The sequence below is a fragment of the Musca autumnalis genome, unplaced genomic scaffold, assembly GCF_047663935.1.
Source record: "Musca autumnalis isolate F117 unplaced genomic scaffold, ASM4766393v1 scaffold_4, whole genome shotgun sequence".
Classification (NCBI taxonomy): Eukaryota; Metazoa; Arthropoda; class Insecta; order Diptera; family Muscidae; genus Musca; species Musca autumnalis.
The window spans coordinates 206,158,078-206,176,506 of NW_027411977.1; positions in this window are offsets into that span (position 1 = coordinate 206,158,078).

Here is an 18,429-nt window from a genome sequence, read left to right on the forward strand (position 1 = left end):
GAAGTGGCACAATCTACACCAATAGCCACATGTTACTTGCTTATGCTGATGATATAGACATCATGGGACGATCAGTAAAAGAAGTAACTGATACCTGTATGAAGGTCGAAGGAGAATCTGCTAAAGTTCTGTAATGGACCAGCTAAGTAAGAAAGTAAGTGTGGGTTCGAGTTCTTGGCTTTCCTTTTTTAACTTGTAAAAATTTCGATCATTAAGCTTAACTTTAAACGAGAAAATTAGTAAAAATCATTAAAAATGATCTTCGCCCTAAAAGGCAAAATTACAAAAAAAAAATAGAAATTGTACTTTCACTTTAAATTCCTCAGCATCCATTAATGGAATTTCAATAGAAGGGAAAAAAGGTCGAATCACGTGTCACAACTGGCAGTGGGATACGAAAATCTGAACAACTACAGTCAAGTTGTTGGGAACACATTTTTTCAAATCTCAGCTTGTGCGTATGTTTTTATTCCCTTAACGAATCACTAAGGAATAACATTGCAAAATGCCATTGAAAACAAGTTTCTGGAAAACGTAACCGTAAATTGAATACACACATATATACACCTAACATTTTAGCAAATTAAAAATCTTTATTTAGTTTTGTATACCAAATCAATTTAATTAATATAGTGTATACAAATGGTATACAAATAATCTTCACACATACTCAGCATTGAATGACTATAATTTTCAAATCATTATGATTGATTCTGGAACCCAAAAAATTGTCTGTTCTTCTTTTTAAATTTTATCATATGCTGACTTGTAGTCATTTGCCTAAATAAGTTTTTCAATCCATTGGTATATGATTTTTTGCCACTTCATTCATATACCTATGTACATTAGGGTTATGACCTTTTGACCTGTTTTTTCTCAAAAACGATTTCCCCTAGCAAGAATGAATGAATTTTTGCCTATCAATGACTAAAATAACGTTTATTCTATTTAAGTATTAAAAATGGCAACGAAGACACCATTCGATTCGATTTTTTTTTCAAAAATACTATGAAATGAAATTTGTCTCAACAAATTATTTCCTGTTCCACGAATGAATGACCTTTTGCTTTTTATACCCTCCACCATAGTATGGAGGGTATATTAAGTTTGTTTTTTCGTTTGTAACGCATTGAAATACTCATTTGCAACCCTGTAAAGTATATATATTCTTGAGCAGGGTAAAATTCTGAGTCGATCTGTGCACGTCCGTCCGTCCGTCCGTCTGTGGCAATCACTCTAGCATCCACAAAAATGGACATAGAACACTGCAATTTTGGGAAAATGCGTCTTTTGTTTGCAGGCAAGTCAAGTTCGATGATGGGCTATATCGGTCCACGGTTAGGTATAGCCCCCATATAACGGTAAAGATTTAAAAAAGAATTGGCAGTAATTGCACTTATTTTACAAAAATACACGAAACAAAGCTCGGACTCACTTTTGGTCCTGCTCAAAACATTTGCAACTTAGAAAATTTGATTCAAAATCTGAAGATATGATTTGTGTTTTGATAATATATTGTGAGTTTACCCATTTATTTATTATCTGGACGTATCATAAAGGTATCCAGGTAACTAAATAAATTAATATATCCTTTAGAATCCTGTCTCTAAGGATAATTATTAAATACACAAGTTTTATTAGATATTTAATAGTGTAGAGTCCATTTTAGGGTACCGGAACCAAAAATTGCTTGTTTTACGTGGTTATACATACGTTTAGTGGCGGTATTATGCCAAAAACCGCTCTTATACGACATCTGTGGTGTGTACGTGGTGCGATTTCGACATATTATATGTCTGGTTAGTTTTTAAATCCAATAAATATCTCGACCTCATGCCTCTAGTACCATCTCTGTCCATGAAAATACCTCCAGGTCAATATAAAACACCGTCTTCCTTTTGGGTCAACTTTTTTGTATAAGGGGACAAATTCGATTATCATTCGACTTGGTGATCAAGTACATTTTTTCAGGTCATATATCTCAAATATTGATTTATGTCGACGAAAAATACTCGATTTTATAACTCCAAAATCAATTCCAAAAATTTTTTGCAAAATTTATATGAAAAATTGAAGTTTTCCTAGAAATTACTGTTTTTCTAAAATTTGCCCATATTGGTACACCGGTATCTATGGTATGTATCAGAGGCTTTTGTATAGATTTATCGATTTAAAACCTTTATTAAACGTCTGTCGATGTCCTCTGAGGGATCTGCTTAATAATTCGCATCATTATTTGATTATCCCCTGCAGTAGATCTAGTTGTACATTCACCTCCTTCCCATTTTACCGCAATTTTAGTACTTTTTACGCGGTATAAAACTCAATTTTAAATATTGTCATTTTCTTATATTTATTTCTGGACTGTGTTGGATCCACAATTTTCAGAAATAAACATTTTTCATATCTTTGATACAAATTTCGAAGCATAACTTTTGTTTTATTAAAAAATTAGAAATGTCTTGTTTTCGGCATACTTGTCTGTCAAAATTAAACATAGGCGGCATAAAATGTATTTCTCATGAAAGCTATTTGACCCATTCTTCTGATTAAAAACCATCTTATGCCAAACAATACAAAAAACTCAACAAAAATTAGGTAATAAATATTCGAACCACGGAGTTGCATATGTTTTGAGCAGACTAAAACACGTGATCCTCCGACATTTCACACATTTATGTAACATAAGTGTTAAGGACTGAATAATCATTTTAAAATCTTGAAAGTAGGGTCAATAAAGGAACAGACCAATTATAAAAAGTTCCTTGCCTGCTCTAGAGAACCCTGCTCAACAAGTCAATTTGTAGATCCCTACAAAACAACAAACATTTCCAAAACGTTGTAAAATAAAATTCACGAAATAGTAATCTGCAGTTGGAGTCAATGTCGAAATCTGCACTGCACTGATGGGAAGTAAAATCCTTTTGTAAGATGAATCAAAACCTGTTGCGGAGGAAGTAAACTTTGTTGCGTGCAGCGGCGGTGTTTAGACTGCCACAGCTGGGACAGCCGGAAGTCAAGTTTCTCAATTAAATTTACAACCTGTCGCTTGCCAAACACATCGTTCCCTAAGTCTGGAAAATAGGCCAGCTACTGAAGCCCGAAAAGGATGCCAGCAAAGGTGAATCTTACAGGCCGATTTTGTCGCCCGTAGCAAGGTGCAGCCGTCAAAATTCCTATAGGGCAAGTACTGATGACACCGTGAAAAACATCTGCCCAGCATACAGCACAGGCCCCTACGACACACTGCTCCTTTTCAATTGCCCTACGAATCCTGCTAAGAAACTTAAGTTTGCAGCTTTGTGGTTACAAACCATATAAATAGTGAAATAGCCACATTCTCACGACTGATAGACCAAGAGTCAGATTAAGCAGAAAAATGAGAATACAAACATATTAACTACTGTTACAACAACGAGAACAAACTGCAATTATAGATGTAAACTTTATGATGATAAATAAATTATAGTTATTTCATTAATTCTTTTGAAAAAAAAAAAAAATGAAAATCATTTTTCAATACAGCATTTTCCAATTTCAGAACAAGACGTGAAAATTACATGCCAAAGATTAGTGAAAATGCTATTCTTGGGAATTGGTTAAGATGGCATGCCAAAGGATTGGTATAGATGCCATTCCAAAGAATTGTTGAAGATGCCATTCCATCGAGTTAGTAAAGATGACATGCTTAGGATCTGAAAATGAATTGCATCTTTTGGGGGTCACGCTCTTGTAAAAAGAATGAGTGAAGATGCTGAAAAAATGACATTCCATTTCACTTGCACCCATTCGTGAATAACATCTTTGGCATCGAACATTTTGCTGGGATATTGACATTTAGGGTTCTTAACCCATATCGTACCGAGACAAATTTTTTATTTATTTTTTAAAAACAAAGCAGTTTTTTAGGGTAATTAGGACCCACTGATGTCAAAAATCAACTCAAAAAATTTTTCCGATTTTTCGTTTTCCCGGAAAGTGGTGTTCGAAATTTCGAACACTGGCGCTTAAGCTACATAAATATAAGTAAATTTAAATTGATTTATTTGCCGTTTTATTGATTTATTTCACCATTTTTGTATGAAAAAATGATTGAAGATTGGTATTGAGACTTCTTTGGACCTACAAAACATTTCCCCGAAATGTGTCAGCACTGGTCCACATTTTGGATTGCCCCCCATAGAATGGTACCGCCCGATTTTCGAGAGTTTTCAAGGATTTAGCTGCATTATTCTACAGAAATGGCTGTAAACTAATACATATTTAGTCTTCTTTGAGGCTACTTAACTTTCCTCCAGAAATTTGTCAGCACAGGTCCACGTTTTATATAGTCTCCGTTGAGCGGTACCTCTCGATTTTAGGGTATTTCAGGATTTTAGCCGCACTGTCCTTTAGAAATGGCTGAAATGTAGTATTTAGTCTTATATGGTGCTATAATAACTTTTCCGCGCAATTTGTCAGTAAATTTCCACGTTTTGATATACCCATCGATATATAGGTTAAGTACCAGCGTTCGAAATTTCGAACAGTCAACTTTCCACATCTGTAAAGTCGCACTTGCGCATGAAAATCAAGTTCTCTATATTTTGTGAAACGGCTACATATATTGACAATAATTCCCCATGATTACTTTTTTAATTTCATTTTTCTTATAATTTTTTAAAATTAATTTAAAAAGTATCCAAAAATATAGGTTCCCAAAATTTAACCTTTTCACGGGAACAATTTTTTTTTATTTGCTGACAGATTAGACTTTATACATATACCAAAACTTGTTTAAAATATAACCTTTTTCATCCATAAATATTCTTTTGAAAAGAAGTGATTTTACTGTTCGAAAAATCGAACACCAAGTACGAAATGGGTTAAATGTCAATAAACTTATATAACTAGTGGACATAGGTCCATGTTTTGGAATATCCCCCATATAACGTTACCGCCCGATTTCAGGTATTTTGAGGTTTAAATTCACATTTCTAGACCGAATTAGCTATAATTTGATATTTAGGGTTCTTAGTGATCAAAAAACTTATATTCGAAATAATTATGAACGTAGGCCCATGTTTTGGTATAGCCCCATATAACCGTACCTCGGTATAACGGATTTCGGTATCCCCATATAACGGATTTTCGGTATTTTGAGAATTTTACCTAGAAGTTTTAACCGAATTATCTGTAATTTGAACATTTGACATTTGAAATTCTTAGTGGTCACCACACCTCTCCACCAAAAATTGTCAAAAAAGGTCGATATATTGATAAAGCTCCCATGTAAAAGTTCCTCCCGATTTTCAGTAATTTGATGAATTTAGCTACAATATTAAACCGAACTTGCAGTAATTTGACATTTGAAGTTGTTAGTGGTCACAACACCTCTCCATAAAAAATTGTCGACATAGGTCCATGTTCGGATATAGCTCCCATATAACGGTACCTCCCAATTTTCAGTAATTGGCAATTTTAGCTACAATTTTTAACCGAACTAACTGTAATTTGACATTTGAAGGTTGTAGTGGTCACCACACATCTGTATCAACAATTTTCAACATAGCTGCAATATAACTATACTTCCCGATTTTCGGTACTTTGAGGATTTTACTTAAAATGTTTAACCACGTAGGTCCATGTTTTGGTATAGCCCCAAAACAAACCTCCCGATTTTCCGTACCTTAGCTTTATTTTTTGGACGAACTTTCTGTAATTTGAAATTTAAAAGCCAACAAAAATTCTGCAACAAAAATTGTTCATTTAAGTTCATATTTACGTATAGCCCACATACCTCCGAACTAGCTGTTAATGACATTTGAAGTTCCCACGTTATGTACAGATTTTCGGTATTTTGAGGATTCTAGCTACAATTTTTAACCGAATTAGGAGTTATTTTCCATCAAAAACTGTCAACATAGGTCCATGTTTTATTATAACACCTATATATTTATTATAACACCTATATAACGGTTAGATATAGGCACCATAAAGAAGGGCCTCCCGAATGAAGCATTTTATGTACATTATCTGACATTTTAACGTACCTTCTTAAAGTTGGGGACAGGAATGAAAACTAATTATTCCATTTTAGTTCAGAATATTTTATGGTGGAGGGTATGAAAAGTTCGGCCCGGCCGAACTTAACGCTTTTTTAGTTGTTATAGACTAAAATAGCTTTAATCCCTTTTAAATATTGAAAAAGGTTCCTCACAAACCACTTTTAATTGATATGATATATGAAATAGAATTATACATAATATAAAATGGCATATATGTAATGATATGACGATAAATTAAGTGAAACAAAATGTTATGACATTTTGGTAATGTCGTGTCCAAAGTTTATTTTCAGTTATATAGCTGTTTTCAGTAACTTCAATTATCCAAAGTTCTGAATGAAATGAAAACTTTAAAAGATTTTTCTGTGGAAGCTTTTTTATCGAACCACATAATAATTAAGATTTTTTAAATCTTAGGTTAAAACTCATCAAAAAAGTGATAAACCTAATGTAAACATATAGCACGTTTTCCAAACATCAAGCATCAATTGTAAATCAAATTTTGTGAAAATCGAATTTTGTTTTCTTTCAGAGTTTTGTGTTTCTCTTTCCTTTTGTGCTACTCATCTACAATTGGATTTGATTTTTGATATGAAAACCAAATGATTGCGTTAGCCATGATGTTGAATTTAAAAGTTTTGAAGTTTTCGGTTTGCATCTTGCTTCTTTCTTTTAACCTCCCTTGAAACTTTACACAATTTACAAATATAACATTTTTTTTTTTTTTTATTTTTAATAATTGTTATTATTATTAATGATTACTGCAACTAGTACAAGAAACTAACAAGCAATTTACTTCAAACAATTCAAAATTTAATTTGTATTTATATATACAATATTCAAAGTGGTTGTCGTTCTACGACATGAAAATTTCGGACCAGGTCAGATGGCTTCCTTCTGTTGAGTCTGCGCTCCAAACCAATAGGATCAGCAAGGGAAGATGCTTCAGAGTTCACGTGGACCCGTAATCGGGTGTTGTGTTTTGTGGCAATATCTTCTATCTCCTGTGTGATTGTTTTTACACCGAGATCACGATGTAAATCGGTTGTACGTATGTACCATGGTGCGTTAACTATGCACCTGAGTGCTTTATTTTGAAAGCGTTGTATAACATTTATATTTTTATTGCTTGTGCATCCCCACAATTGTGCACCATAAGTCCATATAGGTTTTAGCATTTGGTTGTATATTGTAAGTTTATTTTCAACTGACAATTGCGATTTTCGTCCAATTAACCAATTTAGCTTTCTCCACTTTAGCGTTAATTCTGCAGCTTTAATTTTAACATGTTCGTTCCATCTAAGCTTTGCATCTAGAGTCATACCAAGGTACTTAGCTGTGTTAGCATAAGGTATCTGTCTGCTATCGATATATAAAGGGCTACATGTCACCTTTTTATTGGTGAAGTCTACATGAGTTGACTTCGCACTATTTAAACTAATTCTCCATTTCTTGGTCCAATCAACTACAGAGCTTAATGCCGTTTGTAGCTTCCGTTTTGCTTCACTCTCCGTTCTAGCAACTGACAAAATAGCTGTGTCATCAGCGAATGTGGCTATAGTCGTTTCAGCAGTTTCTGGAATATCGCTGGTATAGAGTAAAAACAGAACAGGTCCCAGAATGCTTCCTTGGGGAACCCCCGCTTTTATTTTTTTTAATTGGGAATATTCATCCTCAAGTTTAACTCGGAAATATCTATCTTCCAAATAGGATTTCAGAAGCATGCAGTATGATTTTGGCAATTGTGTACTGAGTTTTGACAATAGGCCCTTGTGACAAACCTTATCAAAAGCCTGTGACACATCCAAGAAGACGGCAGAGCAAACATTTTTATCTTCCAACGATTTTTCAATTACGTCTGTAATGCGATGTACTTGATCTATTGTCGAGTGTGCATTCCTAAAGCCAAATTGATGTTTTGGGAGAATGCTTTTTTGTTCTACAATGTTTTTGATTCGAATTTGCAAGACTTTTTCATATAGCTTTGATAAAAGAGGCAAAAGCGATATAGGTCTATAAGATTTAACTTCCGTTGGAGGTTTACCAGGCTTTGGTATCATAATTATTTCCGCAACTTTCCAGAAGGATGGAACGTACTGTAGTTTAAAGGAAGCATTAAAGATTTGTGCAATTTTATGAATAATATTGCTAGGCAGATGTCTGAGCACTTCAGTAGTTATTAAGTCGAAGCCGGGACATTTTTTCAACTTTAGTTTGTTATGGATAAGTTCGAAAACTTCATTTGGTGTAACTTCTGGTATAACCACATCAATATCGTGATAGATATTATTATTTGTTCGTATTATGGGCAGTGAAGTTAAATTATCGGAAAATACCTCAGCAAGATGACAAGAGAATAGATCAGCCTTTTCAGAGTTTGTTTTTGCCCAGCTTCCACTTGACGATTGTACCGGAGATATTTGAGTGATAGGCCTTTTTATGTTTTTAGCTGTTTTCCACAATGAGTAGTCTGTTGACTTTTCGCTACTTAGCCCTTGCAAATGTTGGTTTAAGTTTTTGTTTTTAAATTTCTGTATTTCAATACTTAATTCCTGTGTCACTTTATTAAGTAATGTCTTATCGGCTGGAAATCTTGATCGCTGCCATTTTTTTCTTAACCTTCGTTTGTAAGATATCATTTGTTTTATATACGGTGGATATGAAGTGACATATTGCTTGATGGGAACGTCTGGAGTACTTTCCCATGCTGTGTGTTGTATCAAGTTTGTGACATTTTCTACATCTTCTTCAATTTCTTCAATTGTTTCAGGTTCCACAGTATTTACGTATGCATTTTCTAACACAAACTGGAAATATTGCCAATCTGTAAATCTGTTTGATAGGTATGGCGGTTTTGTTTTATTGAGAGGCTTTTCGTGAATTGTCATAAATATTGGTGAATGGTCAGAATTAAGATCAAATCCACTTTCCAATTTAATGCAAGCTTTTGATATTTTATTAATTATGAAAAAATCGATAAGGTCTGGAATTTTGTTTCTATCTGACGGCCAGTAGGTTGGGCTACCTGTAGATATGACATCACACCCAGTTTCCTTTATTGCCATATATAGTTCATTGCCTTTGGATGTATTTAAACGTGATCACCAAAAGGTATTTTTAGCGTTAAAATCTCCTCCCATTATAAACCTTGAAGTGTGCCTGCTAATAAGATTTTTGTACTGATGAGATTTGATTGATTGTCGTGGCGGACTATAAACAGACGATATCAGTAGACTCTGAGAGTCCGTAAATATTCTGACCGTTGTAGTTTGAAATTCTTCGGTGCTCATTTTATCTTCCTCATGATGTTTTATACATTTTCTTATGATTACCGCACTTCCCCCTCTAGCAGTATTTTGTGGATGTGTCGTGTGATAAACTTCATAGTTTCTAAATTTTATAAATGATTCTCTCGTGAAGTGAGTTTCAGAGATCAGGCAAACATCAATTTTTTCAGTATTGAGAACTAACTCCAGTTCTCTCTGACTTTTGCTTAGGCCATTTGCATTCCATAACATAAGTTTTAACGACATTTATGATTGATTTTGTTGATTTTGTTGTTCTAAAAGAGTCAATCGATACTCAATAGATTTAAAGAATTCTTCTTGTTTCCATAGTCTTCCTAGGATTTGTGTCAAAACATCAGAATTGGCAGAATTTTTATCATTTTGCAAAATAGATGCATACGACGTAGATCTGCGCTGGTCAACATTGTATTGTTGTGGCGGAACGTGCAACTTTTTCTCTCTGCTAGGTTCATTTACGACTTTAGTTTGTGAGTTATTCGGTAGAGGTTTTAAGTTGAGCTTTGCAGCAGATTCTCTATTCCCAGCGCTACGGGATTTAATAGTGTTATTTCTTAGCCTTTGAAGTTCTTTCGCCACAATGCAGCCTCGATAATTTGCAGGGTGGCAACCGTCGCAGTTAGAACATTTGGGTTGAATTATCTCTTTAGTACATTCTGCTGTACTGTGCTTTCCAGCGCACTTGACACATCGAGGTTGTTTATTACAATAATTCTTCGTATGTCCGAAGGCCTGGCAGTTTCTGCATTGTGGAACTAATTTCTGTTGTTTTATTGGCTCTACTTGGACAGTTACATCAAGTATATTATTGATTTCATATATTCGCTTTATATCCTCTGTTGAATCAAATGCAACTCTGAACATATTAAGGGGTTCTTTAGATTTGAATTCAAATTTATTAACGGCTTCTATAGCCTTAAACCCTTTAGATCTCAAATCTTCAACAATTGAATCTGCAGGTGTGGAAAAATGTAGTTTTTTGACCATAACTTTGATTGGCCTAGTTTGTTTATTCTCATAACTATACCAATCAAATTTGTTTGTATTAAAGGACTTTGTGATATTCCTATAATCCTCTGCATTAAATGTGTTTATTTTGTATGCATTTTTACCGAACAATTTTATTAAGATTTTATTTTTTGCGATTTCTTTGAGGTGCTTATGTAGTTCGGGAAAATTGTTTACATTTGAAACAATAATAGGAGGTGGTTTTGGCTCTGAACTTTCTTTAATGGCTTTGTTCTCAATTCCTTGGTCTTTTTGTGAACCAGGACATGGAGAAGATATGTTGGTATGTTGTTGTTTTATTTGCTCTCTTTTGCCAACCTTATCATCAGTTCGCTTGGAGTTTCGTTCCGAAAATTCAGGGGAAGATTCCGCTTTTCTCTTTTTGGATTGCTTCTCCTTCCTCTTGTTTTTCTTGAGAATCCAATCCGTTTCGCGGCTAACTTCTTCCTCGTCAGTTTCATAAATGGCATCAACTTCGATTTGGGCTTCTGGGCTAGAACCCGGATTCCCTTTTCCATGGTTGTTTTCCAAGGCTATTTTAAGCTTCTCATTTTCCTTTTTCAATTGAACGCATATTTTCTCCAAATCTCTAACACGTTCAACCAACTCGTTATTGCATTTTTCTAACTCTTTAAATTTTGATATTCTTAGGAGAGATAGACTATTGCGAGGTGTATCGCTGGCATTCTGCTCTATCGAGTACATTTTCTATTGGGTATTTTAAAAGCTGTGGCGAATTAGCTTAAACAACAAGTGTTTAGCTAATACAACCACCACCCAATTCAACGAATGATTGTGTTGCTACTCACTGCGAAATGATAAACCAGTATTTCGTTGGAGTAACACAGCTGATATTTGTTTATTTACAATTGACTTAGTTTGTCTTATTCTTGCAAATGAGTGAAATTTGCAAATTGTTGAAAAATAGAATAAAATTCTAAATTAAATTGCACAAATTGTGGGGAAAAGCACGCGCGAATCGAAGTGGTATTAAGTGACATCGAAACGTTCGCTATTTGATGTTTGGTAAACACTTTCCTGTTTGGATTTAGCCCGCACGTCACTAGTTTTGGGATTATTTGTTGAGAGCTCCACAAAAACACGTCCATACGGTAGGTAAGTGAGTGTATGAAAAAATATATAACATGTGAAAAAAAAAATTAAGTTTTTTAAATCCATTCAAATGAGGTTTGCATACCCTCAGCTATGAGCATTGCGTATGCATATTGAAATGAACAATTTCTTATAGACAGAATACGTTAAAAGGATGGGGAAAATCAAAATACTACAATTCGGTTGAAAAACGTGTTACAACTTGAAAAAAAATAGTGCAAATCGAAAAGTGCTGTTATGTGAGAGCTACGCCTAAACCTGTACCTTCATTGAATATTTCTTATATGAGCGTTTGACATCTGGAAATTAAGTACCTAAGTACCGAAAATAGGATACACCAAAACCTGAACCGATATAACCCATTTACAATACCAAACATAATTTGACCTGAATCTCCAAATCATAGGGATAGTCAAATCATACTGATAGTAACCCTTCAAACAACTTTCCAGTCGTCAGGCATAGTCTTCCTGCAGCAGAATCCATAACTCAGTTAAACCCATTTAACATTTTACGTATTTGCCCTAAAATATTTTTAGGCTTGTATTTGAGTATTTTTCTTCAAAAAGATTTTTTTTTTCAAATTATTTTTCTACTGAACAATTATTTTACAATTATTTCCTCCGCTCCCAACTTTTCATACCCCATAAAAGGGAACTGTAGTAGATTGTTGAAAAATTGTTAGCAAAAATGTGCTGCAACTGAAGTTTGGTTTTTGTGGTAACACAAAAAAGGTCTTGTGAACATTTCAAGCAAATTGAAGAATTTTTATGGAAAGTTGTCCAAGAAAATGTCATTGTTTTCTTGTATTCGTACAAATGTAAACTGCAAAGGTTTTATTAAAAGTTTTAGAGGATTCTTACCGCCTCCACTAAAAAAGGAAAAAGTGAAGTATACAACAAAATTATAAAAAAAATTCTGGTAAAATGGCACGAAGTTTATATTATTTGTCAAGTCCTTATTCCTGATCTCAATAAAGGACGAGAAAATGTTTAATGAAGCTACTTGAGGATGTACTTATTTACTGGAAGTTAGTTTTGTAATTGTTGGTAAAAGGAAATATTTAATTAAAAATTGAGGTTAAGGAAAGTGAGGTCAATCGTAAAAAATACGCAAGAGTAAATTTTTAATAGGATTTGAATTTTAATACTTAATATATATTTTTTTTGCACTGGAACATGTAAAAAAAGAGGTTTAAAGTTTTATACACTAAGTTGTCTTGACGGAGTATCTTACTCACAAAAATTTTTATTACCTTTCGAAACCTTTACACATAGACAAATTACCGTATAGGTAAAGAAATACTCGTGTTATGTGCTGTCAACCGACTCAAACAGAAAAACTCAAAATTGTTCTAAGGCGATTTTAAAATATCATGTGTCAAATTTTCATGTTTATTTCTTTAAAACTCGTCGAGTTACATCCTAGTAAATGAGCCACGATGTGCCTGAGCTAAAGGTGCTTACACGTAGGATTTTAAAACTACAGTGTTCATAGAAGATAAAAATCGAAAAAAATCGTCGGAGGGCCTTTGAAATAAATCGTAGTCAAAGTTTATTTTTTAGGGTTTTTTAGGTTTTTCCGATTTTGCTTGGAAAGCGCAAGTCCTCTGGAAATTGGACTAAGGAAAATGTTGTAGCTGTGAAAAGTCTCTACAAGATTGACGTTTATGATATTTTCGTTTCGAATCGAACTAAAACTTTGCACACTTTTCAGATTTGGATGACAAAACAAGAAAAAATCGCTGGATGGAGTTTTAAAAAAATTGCGGCAAAAGTTTACATTTTTAGGTTTTTTTTAGGATTTTATGATTTTGATAGGAAGCGGCAAGTTTTGCCAAAATGAGACTAAAGACATTTTCTTTAGCGGATAAAGCTAATCCGTCTGCTTGTCCATCTGATGCGTACGATAACAAAGGACCTTACCAACTGGCTTGTCACCTCTTAATATTTTTTTGCAAACTAAGATAAAGTTTGAAACTCCGCCAAAGACGGTCCCAAGCCCGGTTGCAAAAGGAGTAGGGAATTGCAACGAGCCCAGGGGGTGGACGGATTTTTCCACAGTTCACCTTGGGACGAGCGACATATATAAACACTTTTAAGATCAAGGTAGTGGGAGTTGTGCTGAGGATCTGAATGGCCGACAAGTGTCTAAAGAAGTCTGGTCGCTAGCAATTCCCCCTCGACGCCAGGACACGTGTCGAGCTGTACTTATTAATAGCCTAGTCTGCGCACGCCGTCATTGTGTACGATGGTCCATCCCCTTACGGCACACTCGTGGGAACAATACATGGAGAAAAATACTATTAAAACACACAAACCCCAAAACAAAACTCCTCTGTGGCAGTCTGGCAACTCCTCCGAAGATGAACTCTTAGCCTCCAACCAGGAGCTGGTAGCTAGCCAACTAAGTGTAGTCAGCTCTGCAAACAGCTCTGACTCACTTCAGCAACAAAACACAAAAAAGCAACGACTCTGTCCGTCACGAAAGATGAATCCACTGACTCCAACCAAAAAAGAAAAGTCCGTCCGACGTTCGGAAGTCCCTGTACCAAAAGGCAAAGTTATTTCTCGGCAAGATAGCCAAGAATACTGCTAACGGTACAGTGGATAAACGGGATGAGGCGGACAAGCACAAATACACAAAAATTGTTGAGGATTATGAGAAAGCCAAAATCTCACAAATCAACGATCGCCCATCTTCTTTCAAGCGAGAGCGTTCCCGGACGGAGGACACAAAGCCCGCAAAGCGAAAGAAGTTAAAACACAACACCACAACATTATTTACAACAAAACGACCCTTCAATGAAGTTGTCAAGGACAACATGTTGGTTGCCATAGCTAACGAAAAGGAGGGTAAGCTGTCACCTATCACCACTGCGGAATGGTGTATTGTAGAAACCAAATTGTCGGAACTGGTTATGGAACACGTTCTAGCAAGCGAGGATTCTCCTGTTCCCCATTTCGACTCTAGCGAGGTTCATCGTGGTTACAGGGTGATCAAATATATGGATGAGTACTCAAAGGAATTTCTAGAAAAAGCATAGCTAAGCTTAGCGATCCTTGGGACGACATCAGCCTGAGGCTGATCCCGGCCCAAGAAGTCCCGATGAGACCTCGTGCCAGAGTTTGGTTGCCCAAGATAGAGTGCGACGGACCAAAGCTGCTGAAATGTCTGTAGAAAATGAACAAGGATGTTCCGATGGACGAGTGGTCCGTAATCGCCACTGAACCACCTAACAATAACAGCATGAGCTTAGTTCTCTCAATTACTGAGGCCGGAGTAGAGGCTCTCGAAAGATTGGAGAACAAGTTGTTCTTTGGCATAAGGGAAACCAAAGTGAAAATACTACGCCCACATGGCCCGAATGGAGAAGACGATGAGGCTGACATCGCCGATGCCGGTAAGCTGCTTGACAATATGCAGCTAGAGGGGCCATCCACATCATCACCCAATAAAAATGATGTTTAAGGTCGTGCAGATAAATCTGAAGCACTCGAGAATCGCTTCAGATAACCTGCGGATCCTTCTGGTTGAGGAGGATCTAGACATAGGCATCATACAGGAGCCCTACGTTTAAGAAAACGAAGTTAAAGGCTTGGATAACAGAGGTTACAAGACCATATACATGAAGGATAATGGTAAGCCTAGATCATGTATAATTGTTAAAAACACCATAAACGCTTTCTTATGTCCCCAGTTTAGCACAGCGGACTTTACCGTTGCAAGAGTGGAACTGGAAAACGGTAAGCAGTTCCTTATTACCAAGCGAGGTCTCTTATGGGGGCCATTCTACCACACGACTCAATAATCATTGACTGCGACGCTAACGCAAGACATACTCTGTGGGGCAGCACTGAAACAAACGACAGAGGTGAGTCAGTTTTAGATTTACTACCCCAACTTTTGTATTTCTAAGCTCGGAGAAGTTTAGAGGGTGGCAGGAGGTCATCGACCTCACGCTAGTATCAGTCAGACGGCAAATTGAAATAGACAACTGGATAGTATCCGATAAGAGATTCTTCTCAGATCACAATTGGATACTATTCAACATATCTGAAAAAAAAAATCTGTTTTCGCAATTCTAAAAGAACGAACTGGGAAAAGTTCGAAAGGGTTCTGAAGGACAAACTTCCAAATATTCCACATACAGATGAAAAAGGCTGTATCCATTCTAGAAAAATCCTTAGATACAGTCTTTAAAGTCTCATGCCCATTGACGCGTTCAAAGCAAAATTATCCACTATGGTGGACGTCCGAGCTCTCAAAGCTAAGAAAACAATCACGAAAAGCATTCAACGTCAGCTACCAATGCGGATCCTGGCAGTCATATAAGGATAAGCTTAGTGAATATAAAAAAGCAATAGCCAAGGCAAAAAAGCAATCCTGGATTGAATTCTGTGGATCTCTAGATAGCACCAAAGATACAGTTAGACTAAGCAAAATTATGGCAAAGGGTCACTCAAATACCACCTACATAAAGAGAAATAACGGTACCTGGTCAGAAAACTCGGCCGAATCTCTTGAAATCCTTCTTACAACGCACTTCCCCGGTTGCACGGATAGAACCATCGAAGTGCAAACAAATACAGTTATAAATAAAGACAACATTGAAGCCGGAAAGATAATAAGTCCGAGTAAAGTTACATGGGCTATCAATAGCTTCTCTCCCTACAAATCTTCGGGGCCAGATGGTATTATACCAAAACGCTTCAAAGCGCGGAGAGAATAATTAACCCATGGTTAGTACACATCTATAGTAGATGTCTATCCCTAAACTACGTCGCAACGAGTTGGAGACAGGTAAAGGTTGTTTTCATACCGAAAGCTGGAAAACGTAGTCACAAAAATGCTAAAGACTTAAGACCGAGATTCGAGAAAAGATGGAGAGCTCAAATAACATATCCTCAAGTCAACACGCTTACCTTAAAGGACGCTCGACAGACACAGCCCTACATGAAGTTGTTAGGACTATTGAGATGTCCTTGGAGCACAAACAATACACCTTAGCCGCCTTTTTGGATATAGAAGGCGCTTTCAACAACGTTAGCACCTCAGCAATAGAACAAGTTCTATATAACTTCGGCGTGGAACCATTCATCAGTGGTTGGATAACCACCATGCTGCAGAGTAGAGTCATTAATGCCACACTGGGAAATAACATGCTGTCAAACCACGTAAATCGAGGAACCCCACAGGGAGGGGTGATCTCGCCACTGCTTTGGGTCCTTGTGGTTAATGATATCCTAAGCAAACTTGACCAAATGGGGATTAAGGTGGTTGCTTATGCGGACGATGTTTTAATGCTCGTCTCTGGTCTATTTCTGTCCGTGCTGAGTGACGTCATGAGCGGAGCCCTGAAATCACTGGATACTTGGACCACAAGAAGTGGTCTGGGGGTGAATCCAGGGAAAACTGAGATGGTGCTATTTACTACAAAAACAAAATATGCAATCGCCAATCTTCCACGACTACGAGGTCAAGAAAAACCCCTCTCAGATCACGCCAAATACCTAGGCGTTATCCTAGATTCAAAACTATCATGGAAACGTAACATGGAACATCGTGCTCATAAAGCAACCGTTGCATACTACACATGTCGCAAAATGTTTGGGAGCCGCTGGGGCCTCAAACCCAAAATGGTGTTATGGATGTACACCAGCATAATTAGACCAATATTCACATATGGAGCACTAGTTTGGTGGCCAACAGTGGGAAAGAAAACAATTCAGAGAAAACTATACAGTATACAAAGATCCGCATGTATCGGGGTGACAGGGGCAATGAGAACTTGTCCGGCTGAAGCCCTCAATACAATCATGCATATACTGCCAATAGATCTACACAACAAAGCAACTGCGGCCTGCAATTCTGCAAGGCTACGTGCTCTATGAATGTGGAGAGATAGAGCTTACGGACATGCCTGTGTGCTTCTCAAACTATCAGGAAAAATAGCAACTTTTGCTGATTACAGTACACCTGCAATAACATTTGATCAGCCTTTTAAAGTTAAATTTCCAAGCAGGAAAGAATGGAACAATAGAACACCACTGAAGGGGTACGACATCAATGTATACACGGACGGCTCTAAGATGAATTGTGGTGTCGGCACTGGTGTCTACTCGGAAGAAGCAAACATATCTACATCCATAAAGCTACCTGAAGATTGCAGTGTTTGCAGTTTTCAGGCGGAGATACTGGCTATAAAGGAAGCTTGTAATATACTTCTACAGCACCAGTCACCAAACTCAATAGGAATTTTTGTCGACAGTCAAGCGGCGCTCCTGGCATTGAATTCAAACATTGCCACATCAAAGCTGGTGAAGGAATGTAAAGAAGAACTTGCTGAGCTAGGACGTCTGACCAGAGTAGTTCTTACTTGGATTCCAGGTCATAAGGGTTTTGATGGTAACGAAAAAGCAGACGAACTAGCTAGAGCGGGATCTGCCTCTAACGAACTTCCAAGGGCGTCAGTCGCAACACCAATGGGAGTAGTTAAAGGGGATATATTCAAATACTATCTTTCACAAGCTGAGATCAGATGGGACAAGACTGACATTTGTAAAATATCAAAATCTGCATGGCCACACTACAACATCAAACGTACAAAGTTCCTGATCAGCCAAAATCGACGGAACCAGGCAAGACTAATTGCGGTCCTAACCGGTCATTGGCCATTGCTAACCATGCAAAGCGCTTACATATTCCACACAATGACTACTGTCGCAGCTGCGGAAACGAAGAAGAGGAAGAAACGGTTGAACACCTCCTCTGCTCCTGCCCTGCACAATTGCAAAGAAGATTGAAAATCCTAGGACGACCGTTCCTACGCGATCTTACTGAGATAACCGAACTAGATCTGGGAGACCTTCTGAGGTTTCTCACTTTATCAGGCTGGATATAATTTACCAACATACTAAACAGAATAACAATCTCTACCCGAGTGGTGTGGTTTT